The sequence below is a fragment of the Suricata suricatta genome, chromosome 3 (genome assembly GCF_006229205.1).
Source record: "Suricata suricatta isolate VVHF042 chromosome 3, meerkat_22Aug2017_6uvM2_HiC, whole genome shotgun sequence".
Taxonomy (NCBI): Eukaryota; Metazoa; Chordata; class Mammalia; order Carnivora; family Herpestidae; genus Suricata; species Suricata suricatta.
In genome coordinates this window covers 55645865-55654560 of record NC_043702.1, presented here as the reverse complement: position 1 = coordinate 55654560, position 8696 = coordinate 55645865, and positions in this window count along the sequence as shown.

The following is an 8696-nucleotide window of genomic DNA, read 5'->3' as shown; positions in this document are numbered from 1 at the left end:
CTTAACTTACAGAGCATTGTCTTTTTCAACAATAGGTCACTATCTTTGAGGTACTCCTACATGATCTACAGATAAATAGGACACATCAATAAAAATGATAGTGGAAAGATATCTTATATTCAAAAATTGTTTTCTAATGTTACCTCATCATAAATAATAAACTCTAGTCCATAGAAAAGAATTTTATTTTGCCTTTAATAACATGGAAAAGGTCTGGAAAGTCTTGCTTGCAATATGTTGAGCTATTAGCAAGGCTGTTTATGCTTTTGCAGATAGCCTCAAGGTGCTGGAGGTCACTTCAGAAACCATTAACTAAGGTGACTAAATTAAGATGTAAAATATGGGGCACCTGGATGGCTCAGTCGGTTGAGTGTCCAACTTTGGCTCAGGTCATGATCTCACAGTCCGTGGGTTCAAGCCCCGTGTTGGGCTCTGCGCTGACAGCTCAGAGCCTGGAGCCTGCTTCTGTTTCTGCGTCTCCCTCTCTCTCTGCCCCGTCCCTCAAAAATAAATAAATGTTAAAAAAATTTTTTTAAAGATGTGAAAGAAGTGCTTTCCTAAAACTTTAGCAGATGGGGAAAGTCAGTAATGATCTGAATAATTTTTTGAATGCCCAAATTATGCTAGAAAAGTTTTCTAATGCTAGAAAAGTTACATTACCTCATTTTTTTATTGATTTTTTTTTAATAGACCCTAGGACAATCAAAAAAAATTTTAAATGGCTTTATTTATTTTTGAGAGAGAGAGAGAGCATAAGCAGGGGAGGGTCAGAGACAGGGAGACACAGGATCTGAAGATAGGCTCAAAGCTCTGAGTTAGCTGTCAGCACAGAGCCTGATGTGGGGCTCAAACCCACAAACCTTGAGATCATGACCTGAGCCAAAGCCAGATGCTTAACCAACTGAGCCACCTAGGTGCCTCAGGACAATTTTGGACAGAGGAACTTAGCTACATGTTTAAATTTAAAAAATATATCGGTAGGAAAAAAATCACACAAAATAATGTAGTACTAATAGATAATGAAAAAAAAGTTTGCTTTTGAAGATAATGTATTTACAAATTTTATTTCCTCATAAACCTAATGCATTTGTTCCCAGTTCTGAGAAACTTACAATAGACAACACTGTCCTCTTACATTCTGCAAAGTAAATCCCATTAAATAATTATTGCTTAATTTTTGTGTCAAGCTATAGAAAAGTCTCTTCCTAATTTACATGCTTTTAAAAATTTAGCAAAAATCATTATAAAAGGTCCTCCTTTGAGAGAGCATTCTTTTTTTAAAATTTAATTCCTAGTTAACATATAGCATAATATTGATTTCAGAAATAGAATTTAGTGATTCATCACTTACATATAACACCCAGTGCTCATCCCAACAAGTGCCCTCCTTAATGCCCATTCCCCCATTTAGCCCATCCCCACCCCCACCTCCTTTCCAGGACACTCAGTTTGTTCTCTGTATTTAAGAGTTCCTTATGGTTTGCCTTCCTTTCTGTTTTTATCTTTTTTGTCCTTCTCTTCGCCGATGTTCATCTGTTTTGTTTCTTAAATTCCACATAAGAGTGAAATCATAAGATACTTGTCTTTCTCAGATTGACTTATTTCACTTAGCCTAATACATTCTGGTTCCATCCATGTTATAGCAAATGACAAGATTTCATTCTTTTTGATTGCCAATTAATATTCCATGGTGTGTGTGTGTGTGTGTGTGTGTGTGTGTGTGTGTGTACACACACACACACACACACACACACACACATACATACCACATCTTCTTTATCTATTCATCAGTTGACAGACATTCGGACTCTTCCCATAGGTTGGCTATTGTCAATAGAGCTGCTATAAACATTGGGTTGCATGTGGCCCTTCAACTCAGCATTCCTATATCTTTTGGATAAATACCTAGTAGTGCATTTTCTGGATCATAGGGTAGTTCTATTTTTAATTTTTTGAGGAGCCTCTGTACTGTCTTCCAGAGTGGCTGCACCAGTTTGCATTCCCACTAGCAGTACAAAAGGGTTCCCATTCTCTGCATCCTCATCAAAATCTCTTGTTTCCTGAATTGTTAATTTTAGCAATTCTGACAGGTGTGAGGTGGTATCTCATTATGGTTTTGATTTGTATTTCCCTGATAAGTGATGTTGATCATTTTTTTCATGTATCTGTTAGCTATCTGGATATCTTTGGGAAAGTGTCTATTCATGTCTTTTGCCCCTTTCTTCACTGGATTATTTGTTTTCTGGGTATTAAGTTTGAAAAGTTCTTTCTAGGTTTTTGGATACTCTTTATCAGATATGTCATTTGTAAATATCTTCTCCCATTCCATCAGTTGCTTTTTAGTTTTGCTGATTGTTTCCTTCACTGTGCAGCTTTTTATCTTGATGAGGTCCCAATAGTTCATTTTTGTGTTCGTTTCCCTTGCCTCCAGAGACCTGGCAGTAAGGAGCTGCTAACAGCCAAGATCAAAGAGGTTGTTGCCTGTATTCTCCCGTAGGATTTTGAGGGCTTCCTGTCTTACATTTAGTTCTTTCATCCATTTTGAGTTTATTTTTGTGTGTGGTGTAAGAAAGTGGTCCCGGTTCATTTTTCTGCATGTTGCTGTCAAGTTTCCCAACACCATTAGCTGTCTTTTTTCCATTGGATACTCTTTCCAGCTTTGTCAGATTAGTTGGCCATCCATTTGTAGGTCCGTTTCTGAGTTCTCCATCCTGTTCCATTAACCTATGTGTCTGTTTTTGTGCCAGTACCACACTGTCTTGCCGATTTACAGCTTTGTAATACAGCTTGAAGTTTTGAATTGTGATGCCTCCAGCTTTAGTTTTCTTTTTCAGGATTGCTTTGGCTATTCGAGGTCTTTTGTGGTTCCATACAAATTTTAGAATTGTTTGCTCGGTAAAGAATACTGGTGTTTTGATAGGGAGTGCATTGAATATGTAGATTGCTTTGGGTAGTATTGACATTTTAAAAATATTTGTTTTTCTAATCCATGAGCATGGAATGTTCTATTTTTTTTGTGTCTTCTTCAATTTCCTTCATAAGCTTCCTGTAAGTTTTCAATGAATAGATATTTCATCTCTTTGGTTGGGTTTATTCCTAGGTATTTTATGGTTTTGCTGCAATTGTAAATGGTATCAATTCCTTGATTTCTGTTTCTATTGCTTCATTATTGATATATAGAAATGCAACTGATTTTCTATATATCGATCTTTATACCCTGTGACTTTGCTGAATTCATATATCAGTTCTAGCAGTTTTTTGGTGGAGTCTTTTGGGTTTTCCACATAGAATACCATGTTGTCTGCAAAGAGTGAAAGGTTGACTCCCACCTTGCTGATTTGGAGGCTTTTATTTCTTTATGCTGTCTGATTGCTGAGGCTAGCGCTTCCAACACTATGTTGAAGAACAGTGATGAGAGTGGACATTTATGTTGTGTTCCTAAACTTAGGGGTAAAGATCTCAGCTTTCCCCTATTGAGGATGATATCAGCTATGGATCTTTCATATATGGTCTTTATGATCTTAAGGTATGATCCTTCTATCTCTACTTTCTTGAGGGTTTTTATCAAGAAAGGATGCTGTTTTCTGTCAAATGCTTTTTCTGCATCTATTGAGAGTATCATACGGTTCTTATCCTATTTTTTAAAAATAGATGTGACATAAAACATTGATTTATTGTGAATATTGAACCAGCCCTGCATCCCAGGAGTAAATCCTACTTGATTGTGGTGAATAATTCTTTTAATGTATTGTTGGATCTAGTTTGCTAGTATCTTGTTAAGAGTTTTTGCATCTACGTTCATTATGGCAATTGGACTGTAGTTCTCCTTTTTAGTGAGGTCTGTGTCCAGTTCCGAAATCAAGGTGCTACTGGCCTTGTAGAATGAGTTTGGATGTTCTTCTTCTATTTTTTGAGGGGGACATATTCAAAAGAATAGTTGTTAACTCTCCTTTAAATGTTTGGTAGAATTCCCCTGGGAAGCCACCCAGCCATGGACTCTTGTTTGTTGGGAGATTTTTGATTACTGATTCAAATTTTTTTTTACTGGTTATAGATCTGTTTAAAGTTTCTTTCTTCTGGGGCACCTGGGTGGCTCAGCCGGTTAAGCTTCAGACTTCAGCTCACATCACTATCTCATTGTTCATGAATTTGAACCCCACGTTAGGCTGTGTGCTGACAGCTCAGAGCCTAGAGCCTGCTTCGAGGATTCTGTGTCTCCCCTCTCTCTGTCCTCCCCATTCATACTCTGTCTGTCTCTCTCTTTCTCTCAAAAACAAATAAAATATTAAAAAATTTTTTTCTTTCTTCCCGTTTCAGTTTTGGCAGTTTATATGTTTCTAGGAATTTGTCCATTTCTTCCAGATTGCCCAGTATGTTGGCATATAACTGCCCATAATATTCTCTTATTATTGTCAGTATTTCTGCTGTATATATGGTTGTGATCTCTCCTCTTTCATTCATGATTTTGAGTCCTTTTTCTTTTCGATCAGTCTGGCTAGGAGTTAATCAATTTTGTTAATTCTTTCAAAGAACTAGCTCCTAGTTTCATTGATCTACTGTTGGTTGTTGTTTTTTTTTTTAATTTCAATACCAATGATTTCTGCTCTAATCTTTATTATTTCCCTTCTTCTCCTGGTTTTGGACTTTATTTGCTGTTCTTTTCTCAGGTCTTCTAGGTGTAAGATTATGTTGTATATTTCAGAACTTTCTTCCTTCTTTAGGAAGGCCTAGATTGCTATATATCTCCCTCTTATGACTGCCTTTGCTGCAGCCCAGAGGTTTTTGGACTGTTGAGGTGTTAGACTGTTTTCATTTTCATAGGTTTCCATGTGATTTTTAATTTCCTCTTTAAATTCTTAGATAACCCATTATTGGTTAGCAGGATGTTCTTTAATCTCCAAGTATTCATGTTATTTCCAAATTTTTTTCTTGTGGTTGATTTTGAATTTCATAGCATTGTGGCAGATTTGTGACAACATGCAAGGTATGATCTTGACCTTATTGTACTTGTTGAGGGCTGATTTGTGACCCAGTATGTGATCTATTCTGGAGAATGTTCCATGTGCACTCGAGAAGAATGTGGATTCTGCTTTAGGTTGAAATATTCTGAAAATATCTGTTAAGTCCATCTGGTTCATTCAAAACCATTGTTTCCTTGTTGATTTTCTGCTTAGATGATGTATCCATTGCTGTAAGTGGGGTGTTACCTACTATTATGGTATTATTATCAATACTATATATCAATCAAGAAACAATAATGTTTCTTTATGTTTATGATAAATTGACATATGTATCTGGTGTTCAATGTTGGGGGAAAATATTTACAATTGTTAGATCTTGTATCTTGTTGAGAATTTTTGGCATCCATGTTCATTACGGAAATTGGACTCCTTTTTAGTGAGGTCTTTGTCCAGTATTGGAATCAAGGTGATTGGTGGATAGACCCCTTAATTATAATATAATGCCCTTCTTCATTTCTTGTTACATCTTTACTTTAAAATCTAGTGTGTCTGATATAAGAATGGCTACTCTAGCTTTCTATTGCCAACCATTAGCATCTTAGATGGTTCTTTATCCCCTTACTTTCAATCTGCAGGTGTCTTTAGGTCTAAAATGAGTCTCTCATAAGCAGCATATAGATGGGTCTTGTTTTCTTATCCATTCTTATACCCTATGTATTTTGATTGGAGCATTTAGTCCATTCACATTTAGAGTGAGTACTGAAAGATGAATTTAGTGACATTGTGTTTCCTGTAGAGTTGGTGTTTCTGGTGATGTTCTCTGGTGTTTTCTAGACTTTGTTGCTTTTGGTCTTTTTTTGTTTTGTCTTTTCTCCACTCAGAGATTCCCCCTTAAAATTTCTTGCAGGGCTGGTTTAGTGGTCATGAATTCTTTTAGTTTTTGTTTGTATGAGAAACTCTATCTCTCCTATTTTGAATGACAGTCTTGTTGGATAAAGAACTCTTGGCTGCATATTTTTCCGATTCAGCACATTGAATATTTCCTGCCACTTCTTTCTTGCCTGCCAAGTTTCTATGAACATAGGTTAAGGACTTTTTCCCCCTGGCTGCTTTCATAATTCTGTCCTTGTCTGTGTATTTTGTGAATTTGACTCTGATATGCCTTGGTGATGGTCGGGTTTTGTTGAATCTAATAGGAGTTCTCTGTGCTTCTTGGATTTTGATGTCTGTGTCCTCCAGATTAGGAAAGTTTTCTGCTATAATTTGCTCACATAAACCTTCTGCCCCTTGTTTTCTCTCTTTTAATTTCTGGGACTCCAGTGATTCAGATGTTATTCCTTTTTAATAAGTCACTGAGTTCTAGAAGTCTTGTATCACAATTTTTGCCATTGTTTCCCTCTTTTTTTCTGCTTCATTATTCTCCATATTTTTATCTCACATATTGTCAATTCACTCCTGTGCTTTGTCCATACTGGCCATTGTGGCATCCATTCAAGATTGCATCTCAGCCATAGCATTTTAAATTTTGGCCTGACTAGATTTTATTTATTTTATCTCTGCAGAAAGAGATGCTCTGGTGTCTTCTATCCTTTTTTTAATTCTAGCTAGTATTCTTATTATCCTGTTTCTCAATTCTCGTTCAGACATCTTGTGTAGAGCTGTGTTGAGTAAGCCCCTGGCTGTCATTTTTTCCTGTTCTTTCTTTTGGGGCAAATTCCTTTGTTTTGTCATTTTGGAGAGAGAAATAAATTAGTAAAATATAAAATTAAAGTTAAAAAATTAAATACAAAACAAAAAAACAAATGAAGCTAGATCCTAGGTGTGTTTTGGTCTGCTTTGGAAAGAAGCTTGATGGACTAGAGAAAAAAGGGAAAAGAAAGAAAAAATTAAGAAAAATTTTTTAAAATTAAAAAAGAACTATATAATAAAACAGAATAAAATAAAATGTAATAGGATGAGAAAAAATAGAGAAAAACTTTTTTTTTACTTTTTCTGAATCCAAGAGAGAAAAGAAAGAAAAAAGAAAACAATTTAAGCAAAAACAGAAGCAAAGAAAACGAATAAATGAGCCAGCAAACAGAATGAAATCCGAATGAAGTTACCAGTTTCCCCTAGAACTGAAACTATGAAGCACTCTAGAGTCTGTCTCTAAGCAGGTGGAGTAGCTTGTGCTGGTCTTCTGGGGGATGTGGTTGGGGGGCGCAGCTGGGCTTGGTGTAACAGCTCCGTTCTCCACTAGGTGGCACTGCTTAGCTTACTGGGGTGGATCAGTGCGGTGCGCATGCTTGTGCGCACTTGCCTGAGCCTTAGAGAGGTGGAAATGTGTCCACCTGGCTCCCTAGTCTCTGGCACAGAAACTACCTGTGACCAAGCACCCCTCCTTTGTCTCAGGCCTCTGTCCACTCCCTGCCTCTACCCTGTCCATGTCCAAGTTGTCTGCTTGCAAGGCAGCACCTCCTTCTAGAGTTCTATCTCAGACGGGGTTGTGTTTCAAAATCTACACTTCAGAGACCCCTGTGGCCCAGACCGACTCCAACTCTCTGGTGGAGAGTCTTGCTGAGCAATGGCCAGGTGCCAGCCTGGCCTAGAAATGTTCCTGAGATTGTGCAGCGGCAGAGGTTCAGAGATGATGGCAACTCACAGCATACAGCCGGTGCCAGGTTTCACTGCACTCTGGCGTTTTTTGTCCCAATATGAGCAAACATGGCTGCTCGTCAGGGTTCACTGAGACCTTTGCTGTAGGGAGGCTGTATGGCTTCTACCAAATGCACTCCAAGCAGGGGAACTGCTTCTCTCTGTAGCACACAGACCCCTCAGGCTTCTCGGTCTGCGCCTGGGGGTTCACCCTGCTTCTCCACTAGAGCACTGCCAGGCACTCAGATCCAGAACTTCAGGCTCTGTGCTCCACTGCTTATAAATATCAAAACCTTCTCCTTTCTCCCCCTCAATGGTTTTGGGAACAGATTTCTTGTTCAGTCTTCCCTGTGTTTTCACGCTCTCTCCAACTACCTTCAGGGGAGTGCTTTTCTTGCCCATCAGGATGCGCTGCACTCTCCTGCTTTCTCTTTCTCTGTCCTCTCCGCAAAAACACCTCCCTTCCCTCTGTGGCTTTTCTCTCCCCCAGTTCATCTCTCCTACTATGTACCTGCCAACTTCTATGGCTCAAGTTATGCAGACTGTTGTGTTAATCCTCAGATCAATTTCCTAGGTGTCCAAAATGGTTTGGTGCTGATCTAGCTGCATTTCAGGGACCAGACAAGCTCAGGGTCTCCATGCTGTTCCGGCATCTTAACTCCTCCTTGGGAGAGCATTTTTTTGGTGGGGGATGCAAAACCTAATGTAAGTGAATTAAGTAAACCAAGCTTTATTTGACATAATGGACATGGTTAAAAATGCTTCACAATTAATTGAGGTAATGATGAAACCATGGCAACCATTTTGTTAAACACATTCTAGCTGAAGGAATGCTTTTACATGTAAAATTTAATGCAAAATAAAGAGGCAAAGGAAGGCATTGTGACCATGACCATGTACTAATGACTTCCTCTTCTCAGAAAGCCATTGGAAAAATGTGCATGTCCATTTGATGATAAAAGATTCAACTTACTGATCCATTATTGAATAACAAAACCCTTCTAGAGTGCTGTGACATATGTGACAATTTACTATTAACATTTGATTTGGTCCTTTAGACTGCTACAAGGGAATAAAACTATGCATATGTTTTTATTGTAG